The sequence below is a fragment of the Meleagris gallopavo genome, chromosome 8, assembly GCF_000146605.3.
Source record: "Meleagris gallopavo isolate NT-WF06-2002-E0010 breed Aviagen turkey brand Nicholas breeding stock chromosome 8, Turkey_5.1, whole genome shotgun sequence".
NCBI classification, from domain to species: Eukaryota; Metazoa; Chordata; class Aves; order Galliformes; family Phasianidae; genus Meleagris; species Meleagris gallopavo.
Window position 1 is genome coordinate 1094070 of NC_015018.2, and position 26656 is coordinate 1120725.

Here is a 26656-nt window from a genome sequence, read left to right on the forward strand (position 1 = left end):
GGCAGCGTGCTCATGTTCTGAAGCTGAACCTCTAAGAACTACTTCTCTGTACTTCGGAGGATCTTGACACTTCTAAGAGACGAGAAAAAATTGACTGCACCCTCTGCACCTCACTGAACTTATAAGAATCATATGAAATACTGAAATGCTCCAGAAAATATATTTAACTTGTTATATTTTCAGCCTTAGCCTTAATTTTTCTAATAAGATGAAAGTATATTGCAGGCTTGGCTGAATTCTACATATTCAACTGGACCCACAATTTTCAATTTGTTGACACTCACTTTATATTCCCATCTGTCTATCAACTTCAGTAATTGAAAAAAGTAGCATCCAGAAAGAGCAAATGTTTATTTTGCAACATCATTTAAAACACCCTGTAAGTATTTTTATTAAATATCATTATACACACTTCAAAAAAAAAAAAAAAAAAAAAAAGAAAAAAAGCAATAAACCCCTTTTCCTGTATCTACATTATTTTACAAAACAGAGTAGTTTCAGCATTGGCAGAGAGGAATGTAAATCTCCCCAAACCACCCACAGCAACATGATTCAGTATAATTATAGAGCTAGCATGAGTAGTGTTGAGATGCTGTTCACCTGCCATGCCTACCTAATTGCTGGTTTGCATACTATGACTGTCAGCCCTGCTGCCAGCTGGTGTCATAGGAAAATGATGACATTATAGAGTGGACAACTGGCCTCAGACCACTGACTTATTTTATACACATTCAGGAATGGCTATAACTAAACGTAATTCTATTAATTTAATCTAAATGTGAATGTGTCAGATATTTAAAAAAGCAGTAATATACACTGACATCTCTCTATCACACTCCACCATGTGTAATGGGAGTGGTGAAAATCAATATTATACCAAATAATCGGTTTTATTGATTTCAAGTTTTTAAATTTTTAAATATACAGTACTTCATTTTCCCTGTAAGAATTAAGAGTTTGTGATTCGCAGATGAGAAGTACAACAGAGCCTCAGAAGATCTGGGAAGTAGTAAATCTTGTCCGGAGTTCTGTGCTGCTACTGTCAGTACCCGAGCCAATAAATTCCCAACTCCATCCAAACTGTGATATTAAGTGCCCAAATTCTTTGTTAGACCTCACATCTCCATGTGATGATGTTTCTTTTGAAGGAACTCCCTCATCTGAAAGAGATTAGACGTATGTGCGTGCCTACAAGCTGGATATGCATTCAACATGATAAGGGAATGCCTTAATAACCAAAAAGCTTAGCAGCTGAAAAACAACTTCAGTTCTCTGGATACAAAAACAATGTTAAGTGGTAACCTGAGTAAATTACTTTGGTTCATTAGCTACTGATGGTTGGATGAGTTCAGTGGGTCACACATGAAAGAAAACCAACAGATACAGTCACAACCAGTACCCTTATGAGAAGTCCTAAGTCTCAGAATTGAAAATGATACATCTGTCATGCTTTGCAAACCTACAGGACTAATGAAAATACTTCAAAATAATGCAAAAATAACGGAATGATCTCCTTAAACTATTTGTCCCTTTCTCTCAGCCAAGAAAAATTCCTTTTACGCTACAAATCATCCCTAATGTGTTCAAGCTAAGATAAAATTATAAACTTACCAAAGCTCCTTCTTCTTAGTCCTGAGCTCAATGTGCTTACCTCTCCTTTGCTCAGTTCAGCGTATAACTTCTCATCCTTTCTTTTATGCTTTCAAAGCAGCATAGATTTTCAGTTTTCTGTCTGTTGAACATAAAGAACAGAACAGCTTTTATTTAAGTGAATTACAGCACGAAGCCTGACCTTCAACGTTACCCCAGTAGACACGTCACTTACACCCTGTGCCACAGCAGTTTTGCTTCTATGTGTGTACGGCTTTCAGGAAGTTCCCAATTGTAATGGTATTGGGCATAGTAAATATTTTGATACAATAATTATAAGTGGCTGCAGCTAGCTATAAATACACATTTCTGAATCATGCAATGCACATACAAAGAGGTATGACACACACTGTTTTGTAGCTATGTGATGGCAGAGTTGCTAATCATCCCTGAGTACTGGGTAGGACGTGTGTGAAATTCTCACCTCCCACTATCCTGTCTTACACGTTCACTCCAGTCCTCACAGGAAAAGCAGGAGTCTAAGTAGGGTAATAATGAAACTATCAAAGGACATCAAAGTCTATAACTTTCTTCAGGCCAAAACGATAAACAAGTAGAAAAGCCACTACAGGAAGTTATGTTTCTCAAAATCTATAAAATATAGCACTAAAAATATCTGACTAGTTATTTCCTTCCCTCAAGGCAGACTTCAAATCCCGACAAATAAGTATAAATACATGAGTTACAATACAAACTAACTTACGCAGAAGGATGGGAGAAAAAAATGAGAAGGAGAGAGAACCTTGCTCTTGCCGTAAGGTAGCCCCTGTTTGCCTATCTACCAATGGAATAACTATGCTAAAATCAACATATCAGACAATCTTTCAGTCCAGGTCTTTCTAGAATCAACAGAAAGGCTACACAGGTTCTTTTTAAGAACACCGATGCATTTGCATTCCCATTCCCTGAGATGCTGAGGAGCGTTTAGAGTAGCACTTCGCACCATTTAGCTACTAACTACCACTCAATCCTTTTTATCTCTCTCTTCCCTTTTCTGCTCTATACTTATTTTTTTTATTGTGTGGATAAAGTTGTTCCTGTCCCCTTCATCTCAGCTTCCTGCATACAATTCAGAAAAACAGAAGGAATTTATCTAATGGTAAATAATGCTAATACATATGAGTAGCATTTATTCTGTGTTTTCTTCACTAAATAAACTTGCAAACCCTGTGCCTCTTTAAATGCTTCTCTGTCAGATGGCACCAACTCGCTTTATCGCATGTTTAAGAGAACAAATAGGTATACTAGTAGCATACTATCATATGAATATGTTATTTTATAAGATCTTAACATAAAATCAAGTTGCAAAAACCCAGAATGCACAAAAAAGCTATTCTCCTGTAAAATATCAAGATTAAGTTGAAATAATATAACCCTAAAATTAAAGCAGCAGACAACATCATTGTATGTCATTCTTCTTTTTACCTTGCAGAATATTAAGCGTCCAGTATTGATGAATGTTACACTACTATGGCTGCAGAAATAGAAACAGAGGAAGTTCACAGAAGACATATTTAACTAAAGGCCATTGGGAGAAAATGATACTTCTTTTAAAAAAGTAAGCAAAAAAAGAGGAATTAAAAAAAAAAAAAAGAATTATTCTGTCATATTAAGAGAACTTATTCACCATCTCATTTCAATTTGTAAATCAGTCCTCATGCTGTTCTTTCCCAGCTTCCACTGAGTATGTCACCCTGGAATAGCTCCTGCTGCTACACTTGGCTTGGACTTAAGATCAAATGGGATCATCTGTCAAATGCTATATGAGAAATTTATTGATGGAGATCTTCCCAGGGATGGAACTACTCGCTAGTTGCGTGGGTAAATTACAATGAAACAATGGCTCATTGGCTTGCTAATCAAGATGATTTTAAAAACATTGTAGAGATTCAAGATCATTTTTGAACCCTTCTTGAAACGCCTGTTTCAATTTTTATATAACAACGTTCTTTACTGAATAAAGAATAATTTTATTTTTTTTTTCCCAATGGTTGAAGGTCTCTGAAGTAGTCCTTATTTAAGAGTTCATTCCATACCTCTCCAATTGCACTTAGACAAAAATAGTTTTGTATTTCAGGAGCAGCTGGCACTATAGAGGCTAATGGCATCTCCTCAGTGAAAGTGGCATTGCCTGACTCGGCCGAAGACCTTCTCTATGCAAGCCTGTCTGTAGAAAGTGGTGACGCAGAAGCAGGGATAGATTAAGTAGACTGCCATTCAGCAAGACCTGGGTAAGGTGAAGAGTTGTGCTGAGAGCAACTTGATTAGGTTCAAAAAGATTAAGTACAGAGTCTTGCACCTGGGGAAAAATAACTGCACACATCAGTACAGGTTAGGGAGAAGAGCTCGTCAGAGAAGGATCTGGGCATCCTGGTGGGCAACAGGTTGACTACAAGTCAACAGTGTGCCCTTGTGACCAAGAAAGCCAATAATATCCCAGTGTGCATTAAATAAACAAACAAACAAACAAACAAATAAATAAATGGCCAGCATGTAAAGGAAGGTTCTCCTCCACCTCTACTCTGCCCCAGCATGGCTGCATCTAGAGTGCTGTGTCCAGTTGGGGGCTCCCCCATTCAGAACCATAGGGAACACCAAGAAAGGGTCACAGAGATTGTTAGGGTCCTGGATCATGTCCCATACGTGGAAAGACTGATAAACCTGGGACCCTCCAGTCTAGAGAAGGCTGAGATGGGATCTCACAATTGTTTATAAATGAGAGTTACGTCTATGGAGATGGACTCTTTTCAGTGGTGCATAGTAATCCAACAAGCGGCAACAGACAAACTAGAACACAGCAAGTTCCATAATAACACAAGGAAGACTCCCTTACTCTCAAAATGCCATAGCACTGGAACAGGTAGCCTAGAGAAGTTATGGAGTCTCCTCTGGAGATATTCAAGTCCAGACTGGAAGTCTACCTGTGCAACCTGCTGTAGGCTATTACATTCACAGTGAGGTTGGACTCTAGATATCTAGAGTTCCCTTCCAACCTCTACAGTTCTGTGATTCTGTAATTATAAATGGCTACTCTAAATGTTTTTTTTTAATTTTTTTCTTATGGAGTTAAACAAACCATTGGTATTTCCACAATCCCTTCCCAGTTTTTCAAAATTCCCCAAATTCCCACACTCTAATGAGACATACGCAAATACCTCTGTCAAAACATTGAGGCAAAGGCCCAGTTTCTAACATCTTTTTAACTTGTGCTCCATCTCGACTCCATTTGATGACTTTCCTGACAGTCTTCATATTTACCTTGAACTCTTTTTTACTGTTCTGCTATTCCACATTGCAGTATGCTCTTTTCAAATGCAAATTGGTACTCATGTCATTGAAATTCAGAGTCCTGAATTCAGTCAAAACAGTCTTCCATCACAGTAGATGCAGAGCAATTCAGCAAGTTTACACACTGATGTTGTAACTTCTGCCATAGTATTCCAGCATTATTACATATTGATTTCTCTTTTCTAAATTATATAGGAGGCTATTTCAGTGAAATAACAATACTTTTTGGAAGAACTTAGTGCATGCCTTAGCACCAGTTTTGTTCTGCTGAACATTAATTTGTTTAGAGATTCTCTCATGCTTAATCAAATTAAGAATGATATGAATTATCCTTATTGAAATCAATGATTCACCCACGTTACTTATGGGAAGCAGTTAAAGCTACTTCCCTTGTCACATAATTCCTTAGTAAGTCTGAAGGCTACTCACACTTCGAAAGAGGAACAAATTCTTCAGAAGGCCTGCACGGATACTGATCTATATGCTCATTATGCTTAGTGGCCAATAACGGTTTTTCAATTCAGATAATGAAAAAAATTACTTCAGTTATGCATCTAGCATTATTATTACTACGGTGAGACCGCAAAACAAAACTATCAAGCAAAACATGTTTTTGTCAATAAAAGAATTCATGGTAAGATTAAAGCATTTCTCATTAATAAAGCGAATGCCTGAGCTACAAGAACATACAAGAGTGCTCTTCTCAAGTAGAGAGCACACTTTCAGCTAATGCTGCCTAACTTATTGCAAAGGTTCTTTTTCTTCCTTGGTGCTGAAGAAATACAAGTACATGGTAAACAACAGTCTTACGATTGTACAAGTATTGACAGAATGAGCATTTAATCTTCAGAAATATAAAACACTGAAGTTTGGCAACAGTGGGGAGTCTGAATTCAAAACCATTACTTAACTCTGTTTCTGGGAGCTACGCCTTCCATTTACAGGAAAAGATGACAAAGTGAAGTCATCTTCACTTAAGTCATGAAAAAAATATCTACTTTTATGGGCCAAATTCAGTGTATCAGGTGTCAAGACCATCACTTGGACAGTTCTATACAGTTTGCCGAGCACCATTACAGTTAAGACCACTGTCTACTGTAACCTTCCACAGGTTAAAAAACCACACAATTAGCATTAACAATCTAACAAAACTAGCGTTCTGTCTTTTACTTAAAGATCCTTGAATCCTCTGAAGTAACTTGATTTTATTCTCTTAAATATATACACACATCAACACACACACACACACACACACACACACACCCTCAATCAAGCCAGAGCAATACCACTATTGCAACTCAAGTAATTTTCCTTTCACTTAAGAGGAAAATGATCATTCACTGTTATCACACATTTCAAAAATACCTCCTCCTCCTATTTTTTCGTTCTTAAACTTCTGTGAAAATTCAAGAGATATTCAGAAGTACCTATTTTAGTAACATATATACTTCCAGCAAGTCTTGTCTGCTCTTCATTTCTGATGCTTCGAATCTCTTATCCACAATTTTTCATATATATTTGTCTTCTTATCAATTTTATATACTGTGTCCAGTTCTGGGTTCCCCAGTACAAAAAAGACAGGGATCTCTTGGAAAGAGTCCAGCGGAGGGCCACAAAGATGGTGAAGGGCCTGGAGCATCTCCCCTATGAAGAAAGGCTGAGTGAACTTGGCCTATTTAGCCTTGAGAAAAGAAGCCTGAGAGGGGACCTGATCCAGGTTTATAAATACCTGAGGTGTGGCGGCCATAGCGGTGAGGCCAGTCTCTTTCAGTGGTACGTGGAGACAGGACAAGGGGAAACGGACATCAGCTGCAGCATAGGAAGTTTTGTACGAATGTGCGTAAGAACTTCTTCATGGTGAGGTGACAGAGCGCTGGAACAGGCTGCCCAGGGAGGTTGTGGAGTCTCCTTCTCTGGAGATATTCAAGTCTCGCCTGGACGCCTACCTGTGCGACCTGGTGTAGGGAACCTGCTTTGGCAGGGGGGTTGGTCTCGATGATCTCTAGAGGTCCCTTCCAACCCCTACAATTCTGTGATTCTGTGATTCTGTGTTATATATATGTATTTGTTTTTTATTCCAAAGAAACATTATCAATATCTAAGTTGCCTTTTCCCCAGCTGTTACAGTTCTTAGGGGTTGCATTTTCTTCAGGTGTATCGTTATCATGCATTTTCATAGTCAAAACAAAATTAAGCAAGTGTTGATAGCCTTGTGAGCAATAATTTCTTACTAGTTTCTCACTTGGTTCTTTTTATGTTACACAATTCTTCACAGGAAACACCAAGATAGAGTTTGTATTTGACTGTCTAGCATAAAATAATGTATGACAGTATGGCAAGAAAAAAGCCATGCATGTTTGCATGACAAAAACCGCAAAACCAAGATGTATGCGTTTGCATATGTTGGACATGACCATATACTTAAAAATGTAGAGCTAGTGAGAACATGAAATGCATAAATCTTTGCTCAGTTATAATAGCTGCTAATTTCTATGAATGTTAAGGCTGAGTAGAAGCTAAAAAAAACCTGATCTCAAGAGAAGGCACTATACAGTATTTTACTCAACTGCTTTCAAATGAGGAAGCAAGAGCTAGCTAACGTTGTCCCCTGTGACTACCTTATCAGGACATATGTGTATCCATTTGAGGCAAACTAGTCTAATTCTTGCTTCTGAATTAACGTTTATATAATCTCAAATAATCAAAATGCATGGATTTACTGTATAATTGCTTAAGCTAATAGTATTGAAAATTAAAAGTAAAGTCCTTTGCAATGTACTTTATTTAAGTACTAATGAATATCAGGTGCACCAAAAGAGGTTGATTCTGGGAGTAGTCAATGAGAAGTTGATACTTTCATTATTTCATTGGCAATTAGATTCTAATTTGGCTTGATACTCAATTACACATTAATTGCACCATTTATTCTGTTTGCCGTGTCTGGTAATGTTAGTCACAAAGCTGTACAGATCCTGACCTTGGAAATGTTGTTTTAAGTAAGTAAATTATGTTGTACAAGCCAGAAACAAATGAGGAAAGTATGAACTGCAAGATTCAGAGGAAAACATAAAAATCCAGGGGAAAAAAAAACAGTAGCAGAAAAAAAGCCCTGAATTACTTACTGATATCCATCTGAATGTTCCAGTTGTTTTGTTAAAGGGGAGAAAAACTCCATCTGTAAAACCCTGAAGGAACATACTAAACTCGTATATACATGAATTTAATTATTCACTGATACCTGCCTGCACATGAAGTGTTTTATAGTAACGCTTGTGTTGTTAAAGGAGAGGAATTAACTGCACAACCCGAAAGGAACATTTTAGGTTCCTATCTAAATTAATTTATCTAGATAAAAATTACATTAATTGCAACAAAAAAGTACCGCAGCAATAAGAACTTTATTACATATACTATGAAAATATACGGAATTTTCCAGATTGTACTAAGCCATATAACACTGTTTAATTCTGAAATTCATTTTCACTTGCTGGTACTAGAGGAATTACTACTCGTAAAGACAACCACAAAAATACAGTAAATGGTGCTAATGTGGCTGAATCGGTAGCGAATTATGGCCCTAATGTGATATAAAGAGTTAAAAATTAATGCTAGAATTAAAGTCAGAAAAAAAAAACATTAAGAAAATAATTATCAGTAAAGATCAAGTGATGCATGAGAAGACCTTGAACACAAGCAATGGCAAAAGAGATGTAGGCAGAATGATGGATTACAAGGAAGATATCGATTTGCAGTATAGGATGACATGATGGGAAAACAAATTAGGTTCATGCTACATATGAACTGCTGTTGATTACCATACATAAATTCCTCATAGAATAAATGACTAGTAACAGTACAGTACAGAGCACAGTACAATATACAAAATATTGAGATGCAAAAATAACAGTAATATATAGGATTATTGCAGAGAAATAATTTTTCCAGTGCATTCTTTAAAATAAAAAATCATGAGACCATATTTTTGTTCCTCCTGGATAGGGCTGATACAGTTTTTCCTTACAAGATTCAAAGCTGGATGTAACCCGCTCCCCTTGGATTGGAGGGGACCTCTGGAGATCACCTTGTTCAACTCCACTGCTAATACAGGTTCCCCACAGCAGGTTGCACAGAAAAGAGTCCAGCATGGTCTTGAATATGTACAAAGATGGAGGCTCCACAAGCTCTCTGGGCAGCTTGTTCAAGAGCACTGTCACTCTCAAAGTGAAGAGCTTCGTGTCAATACAAATACAAAATACTCAGAAAACAGTAAGTGACTTAAGCTCTTCTACCATTATGATCAGGGCAGCACCTGTGGTTGGTTGGCTCTTTTACTTCAAGTGACAAGTGAAAAACATTTGAAAAACCTTTTACAGTACTTGATCAGCAGATATCACAAATGTGACTGTTTAATACAAAAAGTAGTAATAAATTCTGATTCACGACAAAATTTATGTATTTACTTAATTGAATGCAAATCTGTTTATGGAAAAACTTAATGTTGTGATAATTATTCCTAGACTGGAATTTATTTTAATGCTGATGTGTTTTTTATGAAAACTAAATCATACACTTCATTTTGGTGTTTAAAATATGAGTATGTACAACATAATCTTTGGTATAACATATTAGGATTTTCATACTGATGTTGCAAGCCACACACACTTGGATTCTGAAGTCTCAAACCAAAGTCTCTTGAAATTGAACGAATCTAGTTCCTGTTTCATTTTGTCCTCAACATGTTGAGGACGAATAAAGGACATTAATGCTGGTCTGAAGATTTTGATAGACAGAATATAGCAGTCTGCACATCAGTAACTGATAACTCTTGTTTTTATTTAAGTCTCTTACATTTTAAAAATAGAATAGAGAAAATTCTTAAAGCCCCTGGATTTAAGAGTCACAAGAACACCAGTGATACATCCTTATCACCGTAATTACTAAGAAAAATCATCTAAGAAGATACAGAAACCTACTAGGAAATAAATTGCAATACCTTTTCAGTGTATTTTCAGTATGTTCAGTGCCTGGTGTCTACCACGTTGAACCTACACACTTGCCACAATGCCAGACTTCAGCTTCTGCTGTTTAAAAAGCAAAATTAAATGACTGCGTTGAGAGTAACAGAACCCACATACACAACTGCACAGGCTCTCTAGTTTTGGAGAGGCAACTTTCAATTGTACATAGTCTTTGTGTTGCTTCAGTATTACTACAGAGTCTTTAAGGCACTCTTCATTATGACTAGTTACTCGTTCTTCCTCATTTACTAGATGTTCAGTCATAATGTACTTAACCTTCTTCTATCACACTACAATAAATTATACTCAGTTAAGAAATATGCAGCTCTAGAATATAGACACACATTCACTTCAAATTAGTGTGCCTCTGTAAATGCTTTAATGTCCCTGTTACATTTCTGTTCAAGGATATCATCAGAAGTTCAGTACTGTCTCTGACAGGACATTAGAGGGCTATCAACATTGTCTGAAGACCAGTTCCTTCATTTCCTAACTGGAGACTGAAATCTTGTCATTTCAGACTGTACATGGCTTCAAAAGGCAGATGAGTTTTTGGAAAGGCACTAGGAACATTTTGTGTGGTAGCTGAGAAAATATTTTCTTTAAGTACCTACCTTGTAAAGTAAATATGCAATGATGCGTTCCTTTTATCACTTCCAACACCCCTTGCACTTTGCTCAATCAAGTCCCCTCTGATGGAGGAGAAATACATCAGTGTCACCTCAGATACCTGAGTGTGCACACACCTGTTTCCTTGGGAAACAAGATCACCATCTCCCACTCATCTCTCACGTATGTCATTCTAAAACCAAAACAGGTTGCCAAGAAAAGAAACTGCCCTTGACAACTTCATTATCAACACTGAAAGCTTTAGAGAAGTCCCTTGAATGAAAGAATTAGAGAATTTCAGGTGCTAGAATTTCCAAACAGATCATTAACTTTCACTGTTGTACACATGTGGAATAGCTACCTGCACTTACAGATGCACAGCTTCCTCTTACGACTAGGAAAAACTTAGACTGTGGAATTCTTTTTTTTTTTTTTAAATGTTAACATGTGACATTACATGGCACTTCGTCATGGCTTTCAGGGACAGAGTTGAGCCTTGAACATTCTCACTCATGCAGCAGCAAGGCATTTGTTGGAAAGCTCCAAGTCAAGTGGTAGTACAAGGAAAAAATTGAATTTCCTGAAACGTAGAGATTGCTTTCCAAAGTGGTAGAAATGAAGAGTGCCATGCTCAGCCATTTCCAGCAGTGCCTTGCTTTGGCATCCTTTTACTGCTGCTTGGAGGAGGCACGCATGGAGAACAGATCACTGCTTCTGCTATCCGGGCTGACTCACACTGGCACCTACATGAAGCCATGCACATACCCTCTGAAGTAATGAATCCACCGCACCCTGTGAAGCATACTTATATCACTTATCCTACATATGGTGCATATATCCACACTAAATAAGCACTTTCAACATGACTAAGACTGGAAACGCATGAAATGCATAGGTGGAAAGCTTTCAAAGCAGGAAACAGGTGTCAAATTAACATTTTAAAGCTATTTTTATTTCTTTTTTAATATAATCTCTGGGACAAGATCCACCTATTAAACACTAAAACAGAATTTTAAGTGAAAGTTCATTTGTTTGCCTGCTATGTCAGTTTCCTAATAACCTGATCCATTAAATTCCTTGCTGAATTAAGACACAGAATTTAAGTGTAATTAGCAATTACCAATATTAATAATGAAATATTTTTTTTAGTTGTTAAATAGGAAATAGATTTAAGACATGCAGACCAAGGAAGTCTCCTTCAATATTCCAATCTGTTCGTCATATTAATTTTATAGTGACTGTACTTGACTTTTGCTCTGATACTCTAGAATTTGAAGAAATGTCTCTTCATTCTATTAAGACATAGCATATCGACCCTATTTCTTTACTGATTTGTATTTAAATCAAATCCTTTACTATTTCCTTGATCTTTTCAAGATTTTATCCAACTGCAGATTATTTCCTCTACAGACATCTAAAGAAATCTATCTTCTAGGCAATCCAAGATATCATGAGATTACTCAAGGTAAATACCATAAAACATGTGGTCACAGGCTGGACATAGTACAGAAGTCCCAAACGTATTTCTAAAAGGACTTGGCTGCAGATAATCAAATCATTTTCCTTTCCACATCCATCAAGTTTCCCTCGCAGTTGACAGACAGTGTGATCACATGACAAATTTGTCTCAAGCTTCTGTGTAGCTGGAACACATCACAGAGGATACAGATCTAAAACTCAATTAAACAGCTGGAAGTGACTATTAGGCCCTGATAATTCTTAACCTCTGCTTATGCAGAGCATTACCAATCACAACCAGTTTGATTAACCAACACTCGTCTCACATAACCTGACTCATCCCCTCTAACAAATCAGAATATTTTACCCCACTAAAGAGATAAATGTGACATGAAGTAGCATATCTGTCATAATGATGAGATCTTTCTTGAGTTCTAGAAATATATGTAGTGAAATGAACCTTACTGAAATCAAGTCCTAATGTGATCCTTGAACTTCTTGTAGCCATTTAACATTCCAATCGATTGCTACTTTTTTTTTTTTACCTTCAATAGAAAACAGCAATTCTTTTCATTACTGATTTTAGCCTAAAATAAGCTAAAAAAAAATCCTCATTTTTAATATTCAATAACCTAGATTTAGAAGAAAATGTTAAGGGTAGAGAGAAATCACAATTACATATTGTTTTTTAATATAAGCAATCTCACGTGAAGTTTTGTAACACCTACACCATGCAGGATTCAGCATAAGGTGTATAGGCAGTGAATACTGCCAAACTACTTAAGTCACACTGAAAGTAATACTGTCTTTCTATTTTCATGGAAACTACAAAACAGCACAGTAACACTACATAGTAGAGCAAATTCTCAGCCACAAAATGTCGTTTTTCAAGACAGTCACCACTATTAGCTATGCATTTTCACCAGTAATGACCAAGAACAAGAGCCTGCAGGCCATTCTCATAAAAAATCCACACGGCCATCCAGAATGCAACTTCTCTTTCACATTGCTGTAGTCACTGCTCAATTGCATCACCCTCAACCTCACTGAGCTCATATCTATTCTGAGGACTATTTCGTAGATTCGTAGAAATGAATTCTCATGGGTGCCATTTTTGCCACATGAGGAACTTTATGAAGCCTTTGCTTCATGTACACTTCCATATCAGATAACATTCTGTCAGAATGCCCCTCTCTTGCCATCTGTCACTCAGCAACAACACATAGTGGAACACTGGTGGGAAGATTCAACTTCTACTGCCCTACTACCAACATCCACTTCCAACTTCAAGGGATGGCATAAGAAAACAGGAAGCGTTACTTTCATGCAAGCCTACACAGTATAAAAGTAGAATCCTATCTCACCCTCTACCCAGTTCACACAAGAGACATTTTAAATCAATTAACAGGCCTTCTCTAGCTCTGAATGCTATAACCTGTTATTAATGAAATTATTGCTTTTTTCTTATCACCCAATATTTATTCCAAGAATTATCCTGTATGCTTCAGAAAACAGATAAGGAAGGACTAGGCTGCCAATTGTATTTGTTAAAATGAAAAATATCTTAGTTATCCTTTTATGAATCCAGCTGTCAGAGAAATTAGCATGAAGGGCTAACTCATGCAAAGAGGAATGCATAAATGATCAATAAATTATACAACAAATAAAAGGCATCATTTATATTTATTATGAGTCTGATTTTGGATGTTCTTATTCATCACATCATCCCTACTCAAATCAAATAGTAAATGGAAATATAGAAATTGTCATATTGGATCAGATCCAGTTACTCAATTTAATTCCTGAAAAATGTAGCATCACATAACAGAATACAATGTCAAGAGCAAACACTTACAGGATAGCTTTGTTTTTATAGTCTGCCACCATGAGTTTTATTGCAATTGTTGAGGAAATTGTTTTTTTTTTCCCATAAATGTATTGTCACTTCTAAGCTGTGCTTTTATTATGATGACTCTGGACATTTGTTCTAGTCACAGAAATACACGGATTTTTCATACTATTGGCTTGATCCAAAGCTATCTCTAATGAATGACATAACTACCAGTATACTACTAGAGTGAGCAGCCATTTTACCACATCACATGTCAGGCTTGCTCTTCACTTCTCATCTAGATCACAAGCCTGCAGCCCACCACTGCCTTCTTTCCAATTTTCCTTAAATTTTCTTGCTAAAAACCAAAACCATATTAATGCAGAGGAAAACAAACTAACATGCACTTGGGACTCGCCAGATATATATCTAGCAATTAGCTGAAATAGGCTATTTGCAGTACTGACATTTGTTTTGACATTCAATTAAGAATGTAACTTGAGCTAGGTTTTTAGGTCACTAGAAAGAAGCTTTTCAGTTCAATATTCACCAAGGACATTAGCTGCCAGTTAGGTGATTAAGTAGCACGTATTTACTGTCAACACTATCCTTGCCTGAGGCTGCTTCTGCTCATCTATCTGTTGCAAGAGATCATTTTGAGATTCCACGGGTGTTTTTTGGTATGCCTTCCTTAAGTACATGCACCACCAGCTATCCCATCCTTGTTAGGAAGCCAGATACAGCAATGGAATGTACTCATAGTTTGTCTAGAAACAAACGGGTTACTGAAATAGGATGGTCTTCACTTACTGAATAGCATCTAAAATGTATCTGATGGAAGCTGGACAAAAAAAACACAAACACTCCATCAGATGAAGAGAAAAGCTTAAGTGGGGACTGAAGGTGTTAAATAACTCAGTAAAAATCAGGTTTTTCACGGTCAGAAAAACAAGTTTGCCATTGTTGCTAGCTTCATAAATGGTGGAGAAGAGCTTATTTCTAGATTCTAGGGGTGTTATATCACTGTCAAGAATGAAATTAATCTTAATGGATCTAGCTCATGCTATTTGAGAGCATTGGAAGCCACTGGATGATGTGGCTTAGCTTATGGAGTAGCTAGTAGGCTATCCCAAGAATCCTCCACTCAGTTGACTCAGATAACTGCTGTATACATGCTCAACTCCCACAGACGTTAACTTTAAAAAAATCCTGATTCTGGGTAATTAACTGCATCATTATCTATACCTAGTTAACAGATAAATATATTAAGTAATTCTAGCATTCACCACTGTGGTACCAAATTGCACAAAAAATTTACTGTTGCCTAGATTTAATTGCTTACAGGTTTTATTAATTACGGAACATAAAAAGTAAAATAAAACTTCCTACTATCAGTTAATCTTTATCTTCTAACCAATACACTCGCATATGTCTGAAGACCTTGCTTTTACTTCTGAACGAACGTGATGTTTCACTTAAGCCACAGTTGGCTTCCTCAGAAAAGTTAACTCAGAAACACATTATTTTGACAGCCAGAGCAAATAGACAACTGGGTCCTATGTTGGCATGGCAACGTAACAATGAAACTAATTCAGATCTTTGATAATGACAAGATATTCTCTTTTAAAAAGGTAGTGGTGAAACATTATTTTGGAAATAATTCCACAAATAGATTTTTGAACATACCATATTAAACAAAACTTCTTTCAGAGCAACCTAGTTGCTTCTCAGGGTTGTTAAAATGAGTAAGGTATGAATGTGGATGGAAACTAATTCCTATCCTGACATTTACAGTTGCTTTTGAAAACTGCTGTTACAGAGGGGTCATGACAAACAAAGTAATTAACACCCTCAGTGTTATAGTGGATAAGACTTCTGGATACAGACATACAAGCACTGCAGGTTATGAATTCCCTTCCACTTAACGTATAGCCTTACCAGAAAGACAACCAGCTAAGGACAATATTTTAGAAGCATTAACGTAAGAGCATAGTTGCTGACAAGACAGCCCAGGTAAGAGCTGCAGCTAGTGAAACCATGAAGTCCATGATTTCATTGAATTAATTTACAATCAGAAAAAAGTGTGGCATCAACTTTGTTATATTTTATAAACATCATCAAAAAGACGTAATATTTGTTTTTTTTTTATTTTGTTTTTTAAGGGATGTAAAATCTTACTTCATTATAACTCACAGACAACAACAAAGACTTGACAAAAGGATGGTGGAACATAACACCATTCCATTCTCAATCAGCAAGACAGTTCTCTCCTATTCATATCCATTCTTCTAGAGAAAAAAAGAAAAAAAGAGGATATTTCTCCACAGTTAAATTATCTACTCTGGCAATAGTTTTAAGGAGAATAGACTTGTTTTACGCTATTCAAAATCTGCTGTATGCTGCTGCAGCCCTATCAGAAAATTTCCTGACCTGTCTGAGCAGGCAGAGACAATACCAACTTCAAAGAATTTACTGGTCATAACATTAAAAAGCAGTTGAAAAACAAGGAGCAGGAGTGCACAGATTTATTCAAGTTCAAGCTGGGATAAGCTAGAATGGATGCTACGGTAGACAGAAAGTAGAGATCAATAAGAAAGTTTTGGGCTCTCACTCTCTTCTATGATTCACAATACCCCACAACTAAAAGTATAGTGGCTCTACCAACTTTATAGAATTATAGAATTGCTCAGGTTGGAAAAGATCTTGAAGATAATCAAGTCCAACCCCACTTTAACCATACTACCCTAACTCCGCTAAATCATATCCCTGAGCACCACATCCAAACAGTTTTTAAACACATCCAGGGATGGCGACTCGACCACCTCCCTGGGGAGCCTACTCCAGTGCTTAACAACCCTTTCTGTAAAGTAGTGTTTCCTGATATCCAACCTAAACTTACCCGGGCACAACTTGAGGCCATTTCCCCTCATCCTGTCACCTGCTCTGCTGTAAGCACCTCTCAGGTATTGGAAAAGAGCAATAAGGTCTCCTCAGCCTCCTTTTCCCCAGACTGAACAGCCCCAGTTCCTTCAGTAACTGATAACAATTACAGATAATGATGGAAGTAAACTAAGTCTCCCCAATAATTTCAAGTGTTTCAAAAGGGCCCTTAGAATATAACGAGCACTGATAGCTTTCCACTCATTCATAAATTTCCTAAAAGGCATACAGTTGGGGGATATATTGCATATGTAAGCAGAAAACGGGTAAGAGATGGTTCTGTGCCTGTTATACGGGCAGGCTATACCATCTTAACAACGCAGTATCACAATGGTCTTCAAGAAATTACAGTTTATTGTGCTTATCACTTTAATTATCACCGGTGTGTCCACTAGAAATCAGAGACTGATAGATGTTGTACTGTCCTATTAGAAAAAGTAGAGTCTGTACGTGCATAGACAGGATTGTTTTGTGATTTGTCAATACCAGCATCACCAATCAGAGCACTGACAAACTTTGCCTCAATGCACAGATCATTTTAGGAATTACTTTAGTAGGAGTTCGGGCAATTTGAGGACCAATTTGAACTGAGAGTACTAAAATGGAGTTTTATATATTGAGTTTTCTAAATATTGCTTTGACCTCTGTGTGTTGGAGGCATTCTTTCTGGAGTAATTCTTTTTTCTTAGATGCTTTTAGAAATGCACTTTCATGTAGCTAGTTTTCCTTTCTTTGTGTTTGCCCTGTGTTCTGACGTTACCAAATGAGATTCAGTTCAAAACTAAGGTTAGAAATGACACAGAGTGAAAGGCAAGCAGAAATAAGACTGTCAAAAGCCCATTCCCTGGAGCTCAAATCTCTCTCTTTCAAAGAGGAAACAAATCCTTTCAAAAAGAGTATTTTAAAAAAAAGGATATTGGATTTAAAATCTAGATACTATTTACACTTAATTAGCTGTGTGTTTGATCCTTTCCTTTTACATAGACTTTATCTCCTTACTCATTTTAGAGTATAATTCTGCTTTTCTAAAGGATTTTACATGCTTGATGTGATTTTATCTCAAAGGAATGCTTGAACCATCATTGTTCCATCATGCTGATTTAAATGGGATTATATCAAAACTGCACAGATTGGGTTCCAGTCAGATTTCACATTACACCCAAAGTAAAAACCAACTGTTGCAAGTACAAAAAAGGAAGAACTTCAAAACTGAATATGATTAAAATTGGCAAAAGCTTGTTTCAGTAACGGAATATCTGACTTTATGCTCTAGAAAAGCTATTTTAAGTCTGCAAATCCATTTCCTACCTCGTCCTTGTCTTCTTGTAGTCATTTGCTCTCTTATCACCACTTAGACAGTTTACGCAATTTACAATTATTTTCACTAACGCTAATGGAAATCCAGTAGAAAAATCCAGGCACTGGACAATTTTGAAAGCAAGATCTTCTGAGAGCTGAGCAAAAGTACTAGTGAAAATAAAGTTCCCAGTTGACTCTGAAATATATATAGATAGATAATGTTCAGCTTTTTATTTCTTACATTCTATTTCATACGTATTTAATTCTAAAAAATCAAGACTGGTAGCAAAAAATGTGAACCTATGCTTGTCAAAAAGGTAATTTATTTCTGTACACAAAAATAAGAAGACTATTCAGAGCTACCTTAACTATTTTTTAATAAATATATTTTCCACTTAGAACGTCCAGAAGTATTAAAAAAGTAAAAAGCTGAAAGATGTAACCTGTAACATTAAGGTTAGCAGCTTCTACGTGGTAGATAAAAACAAACCATTTTTTATTGGAGGACAGAGAGAATTATAATTTCAGCATCATTAGGAGCTATTTGTACACAGCATCAGAGAAAAAATACTGAAGTAAATGAACTACCAGTTTAATCTTTCCACTTGCATTTTCTTGTCAAATTTAACTTGACAGTTTGAAGATTTGATTTTCATACACTCATAAAATTGGTGATGTTTGTTCAATTTGTTTTTTCACATCTTCACATGGTTTCTGCGCTGCTGGCGTTTCTACATGATCAATAGGGAACACCTCTATAGTCTTCTTTCATTCTACATTAGTTAGAAACAGGAAGCATGCAGTAATATTCAAAATGTTATGATTTATGATATGGAACCGTTAGAGACAACCTGATTTATTTCTAGTGATTATCACCACTGCCTCCTCTGAATCTTTCCTGCTTCTCAGGGCTCTCATCCACTACTTCCCAGGAATTGTCCATTTTTAAGAACGTTCCTAGAAGACGTTTTCTAGGAAATTCCCCAGTGAATTTATAGCATATATACTGCCTATGCTGTTTCGCATTTCTCTTCCACTTTTAGTAATTACCTATATGCTTTCTAGAACCCCCCATAATTGTTTATAAATTAACCTTGCACTTATTTGAAATTTTTTATGTGATTTCATGTGAATTGTATCTATAAATAGTATTTTCCTCATAGCTTTTCTTCCTAATGCTTTCAAGGGATTTCACACGTCAATTCCAAAAAATCTCCTGACATTTTCCACAAACTTCCCTCTGTTTTCTAGCAGTTCTCCTGGTGCTCCCTAGGAGTTTCCCCTGCTGATTTTTTGGAACTTTCTTCTCTGCATTCAAGAGATCTCTCAGTACTTCCCAAGAATTTCTGGACATTAGGTCTTCACAGCTACTTCCTAACATGCTCTAGGAATGTAATTATCTACAAATATTGTGACACTCTTACCCAAAGATCTTAACCAAAACTTATTCCAATTAAGTAATTGCTCTCTCAGAATTCCTGGAGAAAGAACTACTCTAGGATTTCCCCAATACTTAATAGTGGACCTACAGGTTTTCTATGAACATGCTATTACTTCCAAGGAACTTTAAAGATTCAAATATTTCTTATCTTCTGGAGTTTTCTAGGAATCCCTCAAACAAGAATATCAGCAGGAATTTCCCCAGTGTTTAGCAAGTAACATGCAGAAATCCTAATAAAATCGTAATAGGTGTATTATGACATACCTGTAGTAAATGCATTACTTTTTTTTTACTATAGAAACACATAGTTATCACTATATAGGCATATTGTGTGTATTGTGTGTCACATACACACACGTTCACAATCTTCAGAATAATAGGTACTCAAATATATTATGACAACAAGAAAATAAAGTGGTTCATGGGTCAAAACTGCCTACGAAATCATTAGCCTTGCCCTCCTGTTGAATTAAGTGTTTGATCAGCAGGAATTCTCATTCCCCCCAAAAAAAGCCAAACCTAACTTATGTTCCCTTCTGCATATTCAGAACAGAAAGCAAATTAATACACTATTCTCTCACTTTCACTCACTATTAAATAGCAAAAATCTCTAAATAAGATGTAAATTTACAAGTTATTGAAAGTATTTTCTATAAGAAGAATTACCAGCTGTACATGTTCAACTCATGCAAAAGAAATAAGCAAGGACAAGATAAGCCACAGACATACACAACCACTGACAGACTCATTTCTCTATCTGCCACTCTTAGCTTTCGTATTCAGCTGCCTAATTATTTCCTGCATGTGGGACAGTAGAATTGTTCTAATTTCACCAGTACTTCCCTAATTACAGAGGCTGTTCAACTGTGGCTTACAAAAATACTAAGTATATGTATCATGCTGCCCCTTCCTCTTCAGCAACCACACACGCTCTGCAAACCCACTGATGTCCTTCCTAGAGCTACATCTTACATCTACTCTACACAGATCTAGATCTAAAGATAGAATCTAAGAATTAAAATTCACTGCCTATGTCTTCTATCAAGAAGAGCAAAGAATCCCTCATACATACCAAGTATCCGGTACGACAATACTCTATTCTCTCTCTATATATGTACTTCACACTATTCACTTTGCTCTGCTTGTAGGTACTACTCTTAATTCAGCTTTGTTTTTGCACTAGCTGTAAGTAATAAAAGACCTTGAAAGCATTTCTCTTGTTTTCGGTTACCTATGCTAAAATGCATATTAGTGTTCCAGAGATATTTAGAAACTGATATTACAAACCTGGACTTCAGGTAAGATTTACTGAAAAAGAAGAAAGCAGCAATAAAGCTGTTGTGAAGTTATAAGTTTCCTAAATAGAAGTCCAACAAATAAATACAATGGAGATGCAGCTGAGTCGTTAGAGAAGAGAGTGATTATGCATGTCAATGAAGGTAAAAATCATGTTTGAAGTTAATGTTTCTTTCTTTTTTTTTTTTAATCTTACAAAAGGAGAAAAAATAAAAATAAGTAATGACCAATTAATATGGGTCAAAGCAGAGCATTCCAGATGTCCTCTTGATTTTAAGTGATTTGAACTTAATGTCAGAGATCAACACGTACCCAAGAAACAATTTCTTAAGAGATGTCATTTGTCAGCTTGAAGTTGTAACGCACAATTATTTTTGTTCAGTCTTACATCTTCTGATTTGCTATCTATTTTAAATAGCATTTATTTGGAGAAAATGATAAAACTTCATCACAGATTCCAAGCAGGAGTTGTAATCATTAGATAAACATGGTGGCAGTGCCTTACAGTTAATTGTCTTTCTACAGAGAAGAACAGACATGATCTTGATGAAAGTTTTATGGTTTGATCCTGGCCCTTGAAACTTGCATTAAGTTGGTGTGGGATATGTAGCCAGTTGAATTCTGTCATGCAGAAAAATTAGGCTTCAATAAATTCAGACATGGTCTCATTTATCTTTATCCCTTCCATATTTGTAAATAAGCTAGAAATATTCAGGGGAGCCTAGATGCCCAAATGTTTCTGCGTGAAGCTGATTACAAAAAAAATGAATAATTTCATATTCAAATCACCAGACAAGTGCACAGTTAGTTACGTGCAAATGTGAAACCTAATTGAATATGCTACAAGGTATCTAGACTAGGTAGTTACAAACAGGATTGAATTATTTTAAGCATCTTGCATCAGCCTTTAGATATTCGTCGTGCTGCATCCTAACAAATACCTTATATATACTAACTTCTATTCTACGATAAGCTATTCAACATACTCTAATTTGCTTCCTTCAGAGCTCTCACTCAGGAGTTGTAAAGCTTATAAACCTTTACATAAGTAAGGACAACTCACAACACAGAGTGATCGTACACCATTGCTAAACATCTTACAGAGGGAATTAAGCCACTACAAAACTAAGCTAAGAACTCCTCTTTGTCCCAGTTTCAGGCAAAACAATGTTGTCAGCACACCCATGCTTTGATTGCTCCTGAATGACGGGAGCGCGCCCAAGACCAGCCCAGGCTACTCAACAGGAAAGAAGCACTGTCATGATAGAATGGCAGCAGGAGGTGGGCCAGAGCCAGGACAGCTGGCTTCAATTGGGCCAGGGTTATTACTACTACATGACTTCACATGGAAAGCCATAAATCTGTGCAGAATTGGCCAGAGAGCAGCCACTGCTTGGGGGCTACTAAGCAGCATTTGGCAGGTTGTAAAACCCAGCACTGCTAGCAGGCTGTCAGTTGACAGACGTATCGTTAACCGCGTGGCAGTCAGTAGGTGACAAGTATTTGCGTTGTAGCTATACAAACATTCTTGTCATTGCATACTTGTTCCATTTTCCTCTTCTGTCTTAATAAATACTTCTTATCTCAATCCACAAATTCCATCTTATTTCCAACTTGCTCTCTAAACTCACTTGGGCACGGAGTCGGCTGTGATCATATACAGCTCCTTGCTAAGCGAAAATCACAACATTGTTTAATTAACTCTTGAAAATTAGGACAGTTAGCTCTATAGTGAAAGCAACCAAAGATTACTGTAAGAGGTTGAGCAGAAAGAACAGAATATAATTTCTCACAAAGAGTAGAATTTATTCTCTGAACAACCAAGGACATTTTACGATGTGCGGGTTTTAAACTTCACCAGTTTGTTTATTCCACAAATGTTCAAGTTACAGACAGAATGAAGTTTCTCCAGTACCAGAAACATAGGAGTTTAATTATTCTGATGCTAAGAACAGCATGTTGTGATAATTTGCGATCTGCGAAATACTACTGAAAGATGCATAAAGATTCTTTAAGGGTTCAAATTGTAAGGTATATAACTGAAAAGGAGTAAAGTAAAAATTGCAACTTCCTTCAAATGCATATTTCTGGAGGTTTTGACCAAAAGAAAGGAACTATAGAAAACTATTACTTTATTCAAGGAATCTTTTCCTGTCACAGTGCCATCTATATTGTGACTTTCTTCTCCTATGCATACTTCCTTTCATACAATCAGTTGTTTGCATAACTGAAGTTGTTTCTCCAAATCAGGTGAACAAAACCTTTGAGGAACACACTTGTAAAACTTGGTTGGGTCTCAACAAACTTGACACCAGAACTGTGAAAAAAAATCCATCAATTAAATACCCTAAAAACTTTTTTTGAAAAAGCCTTAAGTATTTTTCACTGAATCCTAAAACGTACAATATCTTATCAGCATTTTAATAAGGTTGTGAATAATTCCTAAAAATATTTATTCTCTGAGTTGCATTCAATTCTTTCATTACATTCTCAACATTTATCTCACCTGCAGCGTCAGTGCAAGCATAACATTCTGCTCCAAGAGGTGAATAGTGATAAAGCCTTTCAACTTGACATGAGATTTCGGTGTTTAATGTTCTTTACTCATTCATTAATATCCACTATGTTTTAATTGAAAACAGGTTTGTTTGTTTGTTTGTTTTTAAACAGAAGAGCTTGTATACAAGTGTAACAATGTCAGAAACAGCTTCAGTTAATGCTGTATACACACCTAGAATTTCCATGCTGAGTTTCAGCATTCTTAAACATTAATTGAACAGTATGTTTCAAAAGTAATTTCTGCTTGTGTTTCTGTCACGTTGAATTAAATTGCATAAACTAAGTTAATATTTTTGAAAATGGTTGTTAAACGCAAAAGGATAAAAAGAAGTTAGAAGTTAGCCTATTAAGCACATTTTCCTCTGCACATGATTTTGATTTCTATGTCAGGACAGAACAGCAAGATCTTAGACTACAGCAGCCTAGTAGTAGCAGAATAGCAGTAGGTGCAGAAATAATAAAAGAAACTGGTTACCTTTGTAAGGCCTGTAACATGCTCAGGTAGACAGAGATCTCCAGAAGAAAAAAAAATCCTGAACTTCCCCTGCAAACTCTTAAATGAGGTCTGGGAAGGGGTGGATCCTGACTCCACCTCTGCCAGTCACTCAGGAGGAATTGTTGCACCTGAGCTCCCCTGGGTTGGTGCCACCTTCTACCAGGTCCTCAATCACTGGTTTAAGCTGTGACTTAGCATTTCCACTGTACTTGTAAAAGATACTCTCAATGGGTTTCTTTTGGGAACACAGCTCATCCCGTTGCAATGAGATGATCAGAAGATTCAACTGTAACAAAAGGCTTTCTTGTGAATTTTGATTTTTGCTTACTAGCAAATCCTGAACCATTTCTTTGTCCAGAGAATTCACTACTTCCTACCTATTTGCTTTATGCTTACTGATTAGCTAAACATTTCTGACTATCTTACTTAAAAGCCAGCAGTGGACTTTGAAGCATCATTTTTTCTTGTGTTTCATTTTTCAGCCAACTGAATCAAGTATACTCAATTCAAGCTCATCATTAAGCTGTACAGGAAGGGACAGCACTTTCATGCTAACAGAAGTGTGATACATGCTATGTGAGAAGATGCACTAAAGTCTCATCTTTTACAACTATAGAAAAACATGAAGAATTTTCAATATCTTGCAGAATAGCAGATTATTAAAAAGGATTAACTTTGTTAAGATCAGTATTAAATAAGTATAAACTGAAAGAATTAAAAAGGTTAGCATCAATAACAGTGTCTGAAAAGGATGGGTTGTCTCATCTCTTCTGCTTTTCATCGCCTTCAATGATAAGGTTGCAAAAAGAACCTGGCAAAAATAATTAGATTCTGCTAAAACTACAGCCCTTCCAAGAATTCAACCCTCATGAAAGGAAATCTCAAATGATTTGTCTTGTATCTAAAAAGATGCAGTTCTGAAGTAAGAAACAGGTCTTAACCATAACCCACAATTTCACTGAAATATAATGTGAAAAGTCATAGAAAGGAATATACTCAAAAATATTAGCAAACCTATACAGAAAGAATATATATATATATACACATACATCAGGATTCAATATCTTATAAAAAATTTAAAAAAATCTTCGACTCAAATGTCATTTCCCATCTTAGCATATGGCTTTAAGAGTTGGAAATCCACCAACAATATAGAAAGACTTTCAAAAAGCAAATGCTCACAATAAAATACTACATTTCTGTGGATTAGCAGATACCAAGAATTCTCAGAACGATTCATGATTTTTTTTACTTTCTTTTTAATCTCTAATCTCACTGAGAAGGAAATATCTTGGACCTATGTGAAGTCAAAGCATCTGCTGTTACAGACATGCTACTATGTGGGCTGGGAGGTGGTAGGAATAGACAGGATCTTACCACAAAGCAGTATATAGGAAAAAATAGAGGGGGAGGGATGAAGAAATTACCAAAAAGGAACTTCCTGGAGAACCAAACAACAGACAACATCAGCAGAACCTGGTTGTATCCTAAGCCACATTTCATGATTTATATATTTATATATTAAAATGGAAATTCAAATGTTTATATAATTCTGGTTAATTATGTCAGACAGGCCTTCATAAAACAGTAAAAGGAACAAAAATATGAAAAAATGAAAAAATTTAGAATAATTAATATTTTAAATTTCCCTAATCCAAGCTAGGTATCTGTAGTAAAAATTGAAGTATTTCCTTCATTTACTAGAAAAGAAAAGCATTGGTTCTCTCCATATTTATTTCAGTCTGTGCAATGAAATATTTATATTTATCGTTTTCAGGTATATAGAAGAAGCCTCTTCCCTGTAAAAAGGGAAAAACATTGACTGGTCTACTAGTCCACCTGTACTGACATCCTGAACCATTAAGTTTTCACTACATCTGTACATATTTTTGTTTCTTACTTGTTATCTTAATAATGAATCTCTCAATTCAACAGAGTCTATACTTTAAATAGGGGGAAAAAAAGAATTAAGCAATCATTAATTCTCAATATCAGAATAATCTTGAATATTTTTATACTGTTATCTGTTATGGTTTTTCTGCTGTTCTTCCTTTTGTGAAGTTTTTCCCCACTGGTCTCTTCCTTTCAGTTCCTGTTTCACAGCATTTGTCATTCAATGACCGCTGCCTCGATACAAAAACCGCTCTGTTACCCTCTACTTAATTTTTAAAAAGCACTGAAACAGAATGGTCTTTTATTGATCACATTTGTCCCCACTATCCTCTGTGAGAGCCAGACATCGATGTTAATTTTCCAAGACTTATGGCACTTTACTGATGCCATACTGATTTTTGATAAAATCTTTGTAGTTGTACCTACCAAGTCTTAGAGCTTAACCAGATGATGCATGTAATACAGTAGTATTATTTGCATTTGACATATTAATTTAATTCTATCTGCTGATACAGCATGTATGAATAGACTTCTCATCAATTAGTTTTCAACACTGAACATTGATTTTATACTGAAAAACTTCCACTTCATCCTTACATTACCCAGGAGCTCAAAATATTTTTTGTCGTATTGACCAAACATCTCAGTCATGTGGTCTTGTTAATTCTGTGCTAAAAAACTTGAAAATTTTCTAACCCAGTGAACTGAACTTAAATATTTTAATCTATCTCCACAATAAATAAATAAATAAATAAATAAATAAGATAAAGGAGCACACTAATAATAAACAATCTGTTTACAAGCATGACCACAGGGAAAAAAATAGCAAGTCAGTGCTCAGACGACAGAGTGGGGAATAACTATTCAAAAAAAAAAAA

General features: G+C 36.1%; 1 long non-coding RNA gene across 1 annotated transcript; it reads right to left on the bottom strand.

Moving 5' to 3' along the window:
• Positions 1–454: 454 nt before the first annotated feature.
• On the bottom strand, positions 455–23934 carry LOC109368972. The gene is made up of 3 exons (XR_002117489.1): positions 23865–23934; positions 1612–1732; positions 455–1160 (listed from the first exon to the last, which is right to left on the bottom strand). It is a non-coding gene; the product is annotated as an uncharacterized LOC109368972 (long non-coding RNA).
• Between the last annotated feature and the right edge of the window lie 2722 nt (positions 23935–26656).